Raw genomic sequence first — 14,825 nt, 5'->3', positions numbered from 1 at the left:
TTACAAAACAAATGTTCTGTATCATTCACATTATGTACAACGTTCAATGTATTTCATGATGTCCGCCATCTTTGTTTTGGAGGCAATTTTACGTAATGGAGGCACCTCAGATTTCCACTACGCGGTATATGCAGTCATTATTGAACAGCAATAAACATTTGATATAACTAGTTTTTACGTAGAATAAGTTATGCTCAACAAGAAAATAATGCACTTACCTTCACCTGCGAGGATAACGCATTAGGATGGTGCATGTTCTAATTTTCCCGCACCACCAACTTGTTTGGAGGCCAATGTTTACTATTTACACGTGTGACACAAGGATTTTAGTGTTTAACCATACGTTTGCGATTAAGATTGTAATAATATAATTAGCATTTAATGTTTGTTTTGTATCTCAATAATTTAACGATATTTAGTATTTATTGAGTCTTAAATACTTGTTAACAATATGTACTATTTTGGCGGAGTGTTACACTGTGTAGTGCAACCGAAGGTTATAAATATGGGTGTCGCGCAAACCAGTCAGTTTCCCTTCAACCGGCATCGGGTTCGTATACAACTACAATAGATTATCGGTTTCCAAAAGTGATAGGGAATGTTATCATTCTCTAAGTAGAAATAATAATATTAGAAAATATACATTCATTTATGCAATATAAAAATTTAATAATAAATTTATGTACTAAGGAAAACCAAAGCCAAAGATAAAGTGTTGTATACTCTTACGTAGGGATATAGGGCCTCCATAACGCTATTTCGGTACATTTGTATGACTTTATATTTTTATCGTAAAAGAAATGGTCACCCGTTTCGCCTGTTAATTCTATTTATTTGAATCCGTTTGTATTGGGATTTTAATGTTACCCCTATAAACATTATAAAAGTATTACAGTAAATTATATTTGATCAATATTATTATTTAATACTAACTGTTGAGACTGCTGGTTATAAGTATATGTACGTTCTGTTATACTAATTTATTTATTGACTAGGAAGAGAATATGTGAATTCTGTTATATTGAAGTGTTTATTGACATGTTAAGACTAAAATAAATGCTCTGTTTTTCTCATTCAGATTTTATGTTGTTTATTTACTTAGATAAATAATCTCCTCACGGATAAGTAGCTAGTATAAGAAGCCATTATTTCTACAGAGATTTCGTCTGTTATCAGACGACGTACTATGTACTACCAGTACATTATACTATTGCAACCAATTCAAAGTCTCAGTTTGAGGATTGCCGAACCATCGAAACAGGAAGAAATTCTCTAAATATAAGGGAGCCTGCGCCGGGAAATTAACCCCCGGGGTGGAGCACGTTACAATATCATAATCATTTGTATTGACACTGATTAGGTTATGGTAAACATACCATACTCTTGTATATTGCTGATACTAGTAGGATATCCTTTAATATTATCGAAGTTGAGGTAAGGGTTACAAATGATGTGGGGTGGAAAAATGAATAATCTTCATTAGGCTTCCATTCGGTTGCATAATTAGTAGCTCTGTAAAGACACATTTCCTTTCCCGCGTTAAAAATAAATATTGTATTATACATAAAGACAAGTGTATGGCAGAAATGTTTTGAAATGCAGAGCGACTAGGAAAATGTTAAAAATAATGCGATTAATTTACAGTTTCGTGCATTCGTTCATAAAGCAATTGAACTCGCATTCAGACTATTTCGATTGATTTTTTTATATTTCGTCAATATATTGCTTCATTTGCGAAATAAAATGAAACGTGTCCGATATTAACACTGGAAATAAAATCTCTCTCTCTCTCTCTCTCTCTCTCTCCACGTACACACATGGGCGCGCACACATATAAATGGAATGACTCTAACAAGGTTCGATATGGTGAATCACGAGGTCTGTAATGAAACCGATGGCAAAATTTTGATTTTTTTCTGGAACTAATTGTGAATCACGGGGCTCACCAGATATCAGATATGAGTTCCCCTACCTTAATAAGAATTAATACTTTACTGAATCAAGGAAACCTTTTATTACTTAGAAAAGCATCTTAAATCGTAAGTAAACCCAATCAAATTTTATGAGTTGTTCAGTGCATCTAATGTTGACGAAAGTACCGATTTGTTATGTGCGCTTCTTTTTCAATTGTATTTAAATCTTTCTTATTATCATATAAACTGAAAATTGAAAAATTTTTGATTTCCTTCTAAACTGGTCTAGTTGTTACTACAAGAACTACTGCTACTACCACCGCCACCTTGATCCATCGTGCATAGTCGCTTTGCTTGTGAAACAAATACACATAATGCCATACTCGTTTACTCCGATATTTTAGTGTCATACTCATGTACTCGATACATCAGTGCCATACTTATGTACCATATATATTAGCGCCATACTCGTGCACTCGATATATTAGTGCCATACGCATGTACTCGATATATTAATGCCACGTGCACTCGATATATTAGTGCCATACTCATTTTCTCGATATATTAGTGCAATACTCGTGTATTGGATATATTAGTACCGTATGTACTCGATATATTAGTACCATACTTGTGTACTCGATATATTAGTGCCATACGCATGTACTCGATATATTAGTGCCAAAAGTTCTCGGTATATTAGTGCCATACATGCTCGGTATATTAGTGCCATATATACTCGATATTTAGTGCCATACTCATGTACTCACTATGTTAGTGCCATATGTACTTGACATATTAGTGTCATATATACTCGATATATTAGTACCATATTCATGTACTCGATATATTAGGGTCATACTCATGTACTCGATATATTAGTTCGTGTACTCGATATATTAGTCCCATACTCGTGTACTCGATATAATAGTGCCGTGCTCATGTAATCGATATATTAATGCCATATGTACTCGATATATTAGTGCCATATGTACTCGATATATTAGTGCCACACTCGTGTACTCGATATATTAGCGTCATACGTATTGGATATATTAATGCCATACTCATGTATTCGATATATTAGTGCCATACTCATGTACTCGATGTATTAGTTCCATATGTACTCGATACATTAGTGCCACTCATGTACTCGATACATAAGTGCCATATGTACTCGATATATTAGTGCCATATGTACTCGATATATTAGTGTCATACTCGTGTACTCGATATTTAGTTCCATATGTACTCGATACATAAGTGCCATATATACTCGATATATTAGTACCATATGTACTCGATATATTAGGGTCATATGTACTCGACATATTAGAGCGATACTCATGTACTCAGTATATTAGTGACATACTCATATACTCGATATATTTTTGCCATACTCATGTACTCGATATATTAATGTCATACTCGTATACTCTATATATTAGTGCCATATGTACTCGATATCTTAGTCCCATATGTGCTCGATATATTAGTGCCACACTCATGTATTCGATGTATTAGTGCCATACTTATGTGCCCGAGGTATTAAGTCCATGTTCATATATTCGATATATTAACGCCATATTGATTTATTAGATAATATATAATGATTACGAATAAATAAAGACTCTGACTCTTAAGTTCCAAGCCGTGATATAACTATGATAAACAACATCAGAATGACCCAATTAAAGCACAGTAACCTCAATTATTTTCCAGATAGTCATTTTTAGTATATGTATTGTGTGTCATTTGAAATATTCGCCATATTAACTTAGTATAGCTATTTTGAGAATTATGAAGAGGTTGAGAGAAGAATAACCATTTGCAGACACAACATATATTCTCGTAATAGATTTTGCGTGATTTTTTCATGTCATTGTTTTTGTGTCTTTTGACTATGATCATTCTTCATGGCCACCTACAAGAATTAAGCAATCGTGATGACGGGCTGTCTGCTCATTTGTCATGATTGAATTACATGAGGTGATTAAAAACTGGATAAAGGATGAAGCACCCTTAATTTCCCAGTCGAACCGCATCGCCGCCTGTAATTAATAGGGCATTGTCCCAAAATAACCATAGAACTAATGATGGTGATAGCTAATGTGTGCATAAACCGGTATCATTTTAATCTTCTTCTGTAACTCACGCAACATCATCAAGCATTTGGATGCTGGCATCTATCCTGCCTAAACTCCTATAAGGTTGCGTGAGAAGGGGGAAACGAAAATAAAAATCTTAAAAGAATAAAAGAAGCTATGTGTATGCATTATCGCAGTCAGGTAATTTTTTTCATCAAAATTCAGCGTATGGGAAGATTCAACCGCCATACCGAATCTGAAAATATATAGTTCAATAGCAGGAAAGAAATAACTAACACATAGCAAGACAAACAATTACCTACATGCATGCACACATACATACCTACATGCATACATACATACATACATACATACATACACTCAGGTAGTTCAACGATGTGGACTCCGTCTGGACTCAATGGCAGAAACATTTGTGAGACCCAGCGGAATATTCGTCGTGACAAAATCGGTCATTTGATTACTGTTTCCGAAAAGATCTCTTCTCTAAACCAACTACAGCAGGGTTTTAGAAACAATTGCGATTGTATAACTGCAGCTTTCTGTGTAAATAAAGCGATACGATTTATATGGATAGAAATACTTCTGTATTCTGCTTGACAAATCTCAAATTCCCGTAGTCATACAATTTAAAATCAAACGACGCTAGAGAAGAAACATGAGATAGCATAAACATGCGTAAAGCTCTTTTTATTGCATTGCTATCAGAGATGGCGGAATGAATCCCTAAGCATGTCTTTAAATATGGAAAATAACTATTCCACTTTCGATTCTATACTGATGCGAACTATGATCGAGCATCTCGCATTTCATGATAGAATAAGACCTATGCACGATTTAGGTATGTTCTCGACTACAGAAGTAACTTGTTGTACTTCAGGATTTTGGCCAATGGAAATATATGCAGATATCCTTTATCAACCGGTTGGTTTTATATCTGTTGAAGATATTTACTGTAGGTTTATGTCGTTATGTGTAGCCAAAAGCGTTTTTATCCATTATTCTTGTATAAATGTACGTGGAGCTGGACAATTTAGTCATTCTTGTATAAATGTACGTGGAGCTGGACAATTTAGTCATTCTTGTTTCTTGTGTTCTTCTTTTAACATCGGTCTGCAGATTTAATGTCGTGTTTGGATATTGTTTAAGAAGAACATTTATGAAGCGTTATGTATATTTGAGTTGCATTGCTTGTTTGTTATTTTTTTAAAATGCATTTTCATGATATGCTATGGATATTGTTTTGTTTGGACTTGACCTTGAACAAAATCATGTTCATTTTCTACTTGACCTGAATCATTGAGTTTGGTTCCGTAAACAACATGTTTATCTCGATCTGAGTCTAAATCTTTGGAAATTTCCAATGAAATGCCGGTTCTACCTGTTGTTCTATTTTTTTAAACTATAATGTTTGTGATAGACCTCTAATTATAACTAAAATTTTCTCTTGTAAGAATCTGGAATCTTCCAGATTGAATTTTTCTACTAGGTAATACTGTTTTTGTTTTAGAAAATGTTAATTGCAACTTGAGGTCAAGTAGAGGACTATAGAATTTTTTTTCTAGATATTTATTCATGCTCACTGATATTTTAAAAAAAAACTCAATTGTATTATTGCTGGATGCAAATTATTTATTCACGTGATTACAAAATTAACAATCTTGAAAATACAGACTTGAATTTATAGTGTAATTTCAAATAAGGATATATTTCTGGATTGTATCATTGTGATCCAACAAACGACTGTTGGCACATCACCACTACACGAGCCACGACATACATATCAGTGCTTCTTGCGTTGGATTTGATTTGCAGTTCCACAAACGTTATTCAGAACCTTAATCATTAGGACCTTTGTCTGTAATTATAGGATTACTGAGACTGAATTCGCAATACAGTGAGTTATTGTTTTACATTTTCACTTAGTATTATAGGGAAATAAATTAATTGTTTAAATTTTACAAGGTGTCTTTCTTCTCACGCTTTTCTATTACATATTTTAAGACCATATAGCTGTAATACAGAATTGGAGGCTTGTCCTTGAGAAAGGAATTTTTGTAACAACTTTCAGAATACATTTGTTTGAAATTTAAATAAATCTTTGTTTAGAAATTTTCTACGCCCCAAGCTATTATCTTACATTTTATAAATCTTTAGTGAAACCAACAAGCTTTATCAATATCTAAAGTAAGGAACTGTAATTTGAATCCTACCCAGGTGTGTTTAAACATTATGAAAATGGAATTACAGCTAAAAATTGGAATCAGAGGTAAGATAAGACAACTTCGGTTTCAGAAAAAAATGGTGCAGATGTAGAGAGGGACATGGAAGTGAGACAAGGACAATGAAAGATGCAGTTGTTGAGAGAGAGAGAGAGAGAGAGAGAGAGAGAGAGAGAGAGAGAGAGAGAGAGAGAGAGAGAATTTCCGCTTATATTACAAGAATTAGACTTGAGATTTCAGGTTTTTATGTAATCAAGAAATACAAGTTAGTACCCCTTTTGAAGAAAAAAATGTTGGTCAAAAGTTTCTTCCTTTTAAGAAAATTGCTGAAATTTTGATATTGCCAAGAGTGAAATTGATTGAATTATTAGAAGGAGTACATATTGGCAGAGCTGGTGATATTTACCTTTCACTGTCAGTACAACAGAGTGCTGATTATGATGTGGTTAAGGAATGTATCCTGAATGGTTATGTGTTGGTACCTTAGGCATATCGAAAATGATTTAGGAATTATAGAAAATCGAATGACCCGACCTTCTGTCGAATTTGCATGGGAAAAAGCACGACAGTTTGATAGTTGATGTTGTTCTAAAAAGTTTATTAAGATTATGAAAAGCTCAGACAACTCATATAAAGAATTGTGTCCATAGTGACATTAAGATTGACCTTGATGAACATAAAGTCGAAACGTTAGAGAATGCTACTCGTACAGCTGACGAGTATTCTTTAGCTTATAAAATCTATTTTGTCAGCATGCCCTCCACTCAACAGTCTTCTGGTAAAATATATTTCATCCTAATACGATCACTTTCAAATTTCTATCTGGCACTCCTTTTCGGATAAGATTGATCAGAAATCCTTATCTCTTCCTAAGTGCACCTATTGCTAGAAGAAAGGCCACGTTATTTATGATTGCTACAAAATGATAAATAGGCAATAGAATCAAGATAGATCTATTCCAAACGCTCTAATTGCTAAGAGATCAATGTCACGGTCATGTATTGTAGACAATAAATTGTGTTGGGTCAAACAACCCCCGGTCTGCTTTTATCATGGAGAATTATGAACCATTCTTGTCCAAGCGTTCCATATCACTCATTAGTGATTCTGCTGATTATATCCCTATAAAAACTGGAAGGGACACGTGAGCTTGTCTTAGCCTTTTATTAGCAGGTACTTTCCCTTATATTGAGAAGTCTTCGTATTCGGGGAGTAGAGTGCGGCTTTGTTAATGTTCCTCTACATTGTGCAAATTTGTCATCAAACGAAGTCTCAGGACCCGTGACAGTCGGAACAGTGTCGTTTTCAACCATCAGCGGTATTGGTTTATTATTAAGCAATGACCTAGCTGGAGATAAGGTTTTGGTTAATCCACTCGCCCTGTTTAGATCAGAAAGTATATCCTATTGAAAAATAAATCCCTGATTTACACCCAGTTTGTGCAGTTACTAGAGCCATGGCGAAGAAAGTCCTTGAAAATGATGTTGATCACGAAGGTATTCCTTTATCTGACACACGTAATGTTCAGGCTTTTCATGAGGTAACTTTTACTCCTTGTTTGGATCAATGAAAAGATATTGATTACAGTGGTCCTCTTTTTATTACTCATTCTCTTTATTCAAATCAGGCTGACAAACGACAATTAATTGTCGTTGGACTGGAACAAGATCCTGAGATTTCCTGCTTGTTTTAGAGGGCTATTAGCGAAGCTTAAGCCACAGAGGCACATTTTTGTTTTTTGTGTTAAAATGGGGTTCTTATGAGAAAAGGAAGTGTGCTGGTGACTAGTGGTCGGTGAACTATCAAATTGTAGTTCTAAAGTCGTGTTGACCAGAAACATAAAACACATTTGACAGTTAATTTAAGGATCAATAATACTTATCATAAGATCTTGATATTGGTCAAAATTAAAGGCGATGTTTGTAAATACTGTAGATCTTGTCACACTTGTGAAATTATAGGAAACCCAATCAGAAGATTCATTTGGCTCAACTGCAACCTATGCCTTTTTTTTTTTTTTTTTTTTTTTTTTTTTTTTGTTACTTCATTTTATGTTGTTGTATTAGTAATAGACTTATAATTATAACTAAAAGTGTATCTTGTAAACATATGGAACCTTCCAGATTGAAAATGTCCATTAGGTAATAGGTTCTTTATTTATAGAAAATGTCAATTGTGACCTGACTTGAATTTATAGTGACATTTTAAATAACGATATATTCTTGGATTGTGTTATTGTAATCCGTCAAACGCGATTCCAGAGTTGGATTTCATTTTGTATTTTTCAGTTACGAATATCAAGACTTTAGTCATTAGGATTTGTGTATGTAATTCTATGACTATTTGGGAATTAATTTGCAAAACCTTAAGTTCTTTCTCGATTTTCACTCCGTATTCTAGGAAAATAAATCATTTCTTCTCACTCTTTTGCATTACTTATTTTAAGTCTGTATGGTCATTATATTAGATTATTCTTTGTAACTACAGAGTGTTCATTGGACTGAAATGTTTTTCTGGGACTACTTTGTGAATGATTCAAAGGAGTTCTGGACAGTGACAGTATCATTTTGATGCGCCAGTTGGCAGACCAGTTCATTCGAGAATCTGAATTTGCTTGTGAACATTCGATTTTTTTTTATTTTTGCAGAACTTTTTATGATTATTCTGGACTTAATTCAAAATATTGTAAGCTCCTCATAGATTATCACCTAACAAGTTTATAGTTAAATTATGTGTTCAGTTTTACAAACTTGTTGGTTTTGTTTCTTTTTGTTAATTAGTTAGTGACAATAGCTTTGTAAGAATGGTCTGTACGAAATAGTGGAACTATCTGTTCTACCTCTTTTTAAATGTATGATACGTGAACTCAGTGGAAAAGATGTTGACGACCGATTGAAACATCTTATTTTAGATTGCGAGCAGTTACTTGTAGAACGCAGTTATTTTTTTGAGAGTGTAATTGCCACTTTACGGGTGATAGATGTGACTGATTGCCACGTTATATGTGACGAGACTGAAATATTCGGTTAGGAAGAAATGATCGAGTTACTTTGGGAGACGGTTGACTACATGTTGTAAGTCGATGACCTGATGTGATTTGATTTGGATTTTAGCGTATCTTTAATAATTTTTCAGTCATATCGCTACGATGTCTGCAATGTGGCAGTTTATAGTGATTTCTAGCAATGGGGCATCATGCCGCAGACATGTAGCATGATGTCCCACGCAGTCACATTATTTTGACACCAGGCCGACCTGTCCTAACACTAACCTCTTAATGCTGAGTGCCAAGCGAGGAAGCTGTTAGTACCATTTTTGTAAGTCTTATATTATGGCACGGCCGGGGATCGAATAATCATAGATTAATGCTGATGACTATATGTTGTCTATCGATAATGATTTAAGGAATAGATTAATGCTGATGACTATATGTTGTCTATCAATGATGGTGTATGGAATAGATTAATGCTGATGACTACATGTTGTCTATCAATGCCAGTGTATGGACTAGATTAATGCTGTTGTCTATCGATGATAGTGTAGGGAATATACTAATGCTGATGACTCCATGTTGTCTATCGATGCCAGTGAATGGAATAGATTAATGCTGATGACAATATGTTGTCTATCGATGATGGTGTATGGAATAGATTAATAATGATAACTATATGTTGTCTATCGATGCCAGTGTATGGAATAGATTAATGCTGATGATTATATATTGTCTATCGATCATGGTGTATGGAATAGATTAATGCTGATGACTATATGTAGTATATCGATGATGGTGTATGGAATAGATTAATGCTGATAACTATATGTTGTTTATCGATGATGGTGTATGGAATAGATTAATGCTGATGACCGCATGTTGTACATCAATGCCAGTGTATAGAATAGATTAAAGCTGATGACTACATGTTGTCTTTCGATAATGGTGTATGGAATAGATTAATGCTGATGACTATATGTTGTCTATCGATGATGGTGTATGGAATAGATTAATGCTGATGACTATATGATGTCTATGAATGATGATGTATGGAATAGAACAATGCTGATGACTACATGTTGTCTATCGATGCCAGTGTATGTAATAGATTAATGCTGATGACTATATCTTGTCTATCGATGCCAGTGTATGGAATATATTAATGCTGATGACTACATGCTGTCTATCGATGATGATGTATGGAATAGATTAATGCTGATGACTACATGTTGTCTATCGATGATGATGTATGAAATAGATTAAAGCTGATGACTACATGTTATCTATCGATGATGACGATGTATGGAATAGATTAATCCTGATGACTATATGTTGTCTATCGATGATGATGTATGGAATAGATTAATGCTGATGACTACATGTTGTATATCGATCATGATGTAAGGAATAGATTAATGCCGATGACTATATATTGTCTATTAATGATGATGTAAGGAATAGATTAATGCTGATGACTATATATTGTCTATCGATAATGATGCAAGGAATATATTAATGCTGATGACGATATGTTGTCTATCGATACTGATGTATGGATTATATTAATGCTGATGACTACATGTTGTCTATCGATAATGATGTATGGAATAGATTAATGCTGATGACTGTATGTTGTCTATCTATGATGGTGTACGGACTACATTGATGCTGATGACTATATGTTGTCTATCGATAATGATGTGTGAACTAGATTAATGCTGATGTATACATGTTGTCTATTGATAATGATGTATGGATTATATTAATGCTGATGACTACATGTTGTCTATCGATGATGATGTATGGATTAGATTAATGCTGATAACTATATGTTGTCTATCGATGATGACATAAGGAATAAATTAATGCTGATGACTACATGTTGTCTGTCGATGATGATGTATGGATTATATTAATGCTGATGACTATTTGTTGTCTATCGATAATGATGTATGGATTATGGTAATGGTGATGACTACATGTTGTCTATCGATAATGATGTATGGATTATATTAATGCTGATGACTACATGTTGTCTATCGATAATGATGTATGGATTATATTAATGCTGATGACTACATTTTGTCTATCTATGATGATGTAATGAATAGATTAATGCTGATGACTACATGTTGTCTATCGATGATGATGTGTGGATTATATTAATGCTGATGACTGCATATTGTCTATCGATGATGTGTATGGATTATATTAATGGTGATGACTACATGTTTCTATCGATAATGATGTATGGATTATATTAATGCTGATGATTACATGGTGTCCATCGATAATGGTGTATGGATTATATTAATGCTAATGACTATATGTTGTCTATTGATAATGATGTAAGGAATAGATTAATGCTGATGGCTATATGTTGTCTATCGATAATGATGTATGGATTATATCAATGCTGATGACTGCATCTTGTCTTTCGATGATGATGTATGGATGATCTTAATGCTGATGACTTCATGTTGTCTATCGATAATGATGTATGGATTAGATTAATGATGATGACTATTTGTTGTCTATCGATGATGATGTAAGGAATAAATTAATGCTGATGACTACATGTTGTCTATCGATAATGGTGTAAGGAATAGATTAATGCTGATGACTATATGTTGTATATCCATGATGATGTATGGATTATATTAATACTGATGACTACATGTTGTCTATCGATGATGATGTATGGAATAAGCTAATGCTGATGACTACATGTTGTCTATCGATAATGATGTAAGGAATATATTAATGCTGATGACTATATGTCGTCTATCGATTATGATATATGCAATAGGTTAATGCTGATGACTATATGTTGTCTATCGATAATGATGTATGGATTATATTAATGCTGATGACTATATATGGTCTATCAATGATAATGTAAGGAATAGATTAATGTTGATGACTACATGTTGTCTATCGATGATGATGTATGGAATAGATGAGTGCTGATGACTGCGAATGCTGTTGCTTCCTTATACAAAATTTGGCATGTCCTACTTGCTTCCTTATACAAAATTTTGCATGTCCTACTTAAATACTTCGTATCCTATGACGGCAGCGAAAAAGTCTTTATATTATCATTTAATGAAACCAACTCCAGACAAAGAGGAGTTCTAGAACGTCTCGAATCTTGCTGTTTATCAAAACCAAAGAGGTGCAACTCTCGTTGGGTCATATAAAGAGGTTATTACCACAGCCGCTTTTCTGTGTTTACACGGGGTCTGTTCCCTATCACTTTGCGTAGAATCGTCTTGTCTTATAAAAGTCGTCACCGTTTTCTGTACAAAACGTAACACATTGCTATTCCTTTGATACGTGACGTACACCGAAATATTTCTACGTATCTGGTTTTATATTACGGTCATGTTTGTCTCCCTTTAATATTACGGGCATGTTTGTCTCCCTTTAATATTACGGGCCTATTTGTCGCAGTCGCTTTTGCAAAGAATGTATGATTCACGAAGAGCTTTTACATTAGAAACTAATCTCATTAATAATTAGCGACTTCATCACAAATAAAGAAAGAGACATACTGCTATCATCTTTATAAATTATCCTTTTTTGTTGTTCTTCTAAATGCTCTCCAAAATTGTGAATATTTAATTATTAACACCAGATAAATATTCTTTAGAATGACCAGTGTTATACCAATTGAATACCAGATAAATTTTATAGAATGGCTAATGTTATATTATTTTAATACCAGATAAATTTTATAGAATGGCTAGTGTTATACCATTGTTAACACCAGATATATTTTTACAGAATGGCTAGTGTTATATTATTGTTTAAACCAGAGAAATGTTTTTAGAATAACAAGTGTTATAATATTGCTAACACCAGATATGTGTTTACAGAATGGCTAATGCTATTCCACTGCTAAATTTAGATAACTGTTTGTGAATGGCAGGTGTTATACTTAGCTAACCGAAACCATTTCCGACATATTTTAAATATATTTTTGATCACAAATAATTAAATGCTTCACATTAAAAATATGCTAGTTCACGCATGGTTAAATATTTCTCTTTTATTTCATAATGTTATTATATATTGTTTCAGAATGGCGTATTATTCTGAATCGGATACAAGGGATTATATTTCAGCTTGAATAGAAAATAAAGTCAGCTTGTAATTTTACACACATAGATACATACATACATACATACATACATACATACATACATACATACATACATACATACATACATACATGCATGCATGCATGCATGCATGCATGCATGCATGCATGCATGCATACATACATACATACATGCATACATACATACACACACACGTACATACATACATACATACATACATACATACATACATACATACATACATACATACATACATACATACATACATACATACATGCATACATACATACACACACACGTACATACATACATACATACATACATACATACATACATACATACATACATACATACATACATACATACATACATACATACATACATACATACATGCATACATACATACACACACACGTACATACATACATACATACATACATACGTAAGTACGTACGTGCGTGCGTGCGTGCGTGCGTGCGTGAGTGCGTGCGTGCATGCATACATAGCTACATACATACATACATGTACATACATACATACATACATACAAAATTACATTCACACGTACATACATACATACATACATACATACTTGCACGCACGCACGCACGCACGCACACACACACACACACACACACACACATTCATACATACATACATACATACATACATACATACATACATACATACATACATACATACATACATACATACATACTTTTTTGTTATATTCTGCCAGTTATGACACGTACAATTGCATTAATATATCCTTTGCCCGCATCAGGAATAATTATAACGAATTCTAAAACTTGGTCTAAAGCAAACAACCCATTTCTTTTATATTTCATAGTTGTTGCATATCATGTAACTATATGTACCATATTCGCTGAAGATCGGTTGGACATTAGAGGTCAAGTACGTCTTAAAGAATGTCATATTAAACTAAATCATATTAAGTTCCGGAATTTTTCTAGACGTGTTTATATGGTTGATATTTAATATTGGAAATGCGTTAGTGGACGAAATATTTCGATTTTTTCTTTTCCATTTAATTCTTTGATGAATTGCAAAATTTTGTATTATCTGGAATTGGTTAACCTGATGTAATCTCTGCTGAAGAGAAAATAAAGTCAGTAGTCAGTAACACACGCGCGCGCGCACGCACACACACACACACAGACACACACACCGCGATTCTAGGTTCACCTTTTGTATGTAGTTTGGATTTCAAAAATCATCAAAGTCAAATCTCCGAGGCAAATATTTTATTATCCATTATCTCAAGGTAAAATCATATATTGTAGATATCCTATGATATATATATATATATATATATATATATATATATATATATATATATATATATATATATATATATATATATATATATATATATATATATATATATATACTTTACATCCCATCATTGTTCAATGTTATTTGACAATACTGTCATTGATTGTTCAGTATTA

The sequence above is a fragment of the Sinohyriopsis cumingii genome, chromosome 10 (assembly GCF_028554795.1).
Source record: "Sinohyriopsis cumingii isolate HCF-2022 chromosome 10, ASM2855479v2, whole genome shotgun sequence".
Taxonomy (NCBI): Eukaryota; Metazoa; Mollusca; class Bivalvia; order Unionida; family Unionidae; genus Sinohyriopsis; species Sinohyriopsis cumingii.
The sequence above is the reverse complement of the archived record's forward strand: the minus strand, read 5'-3'. Positions refer to the sequence as shown.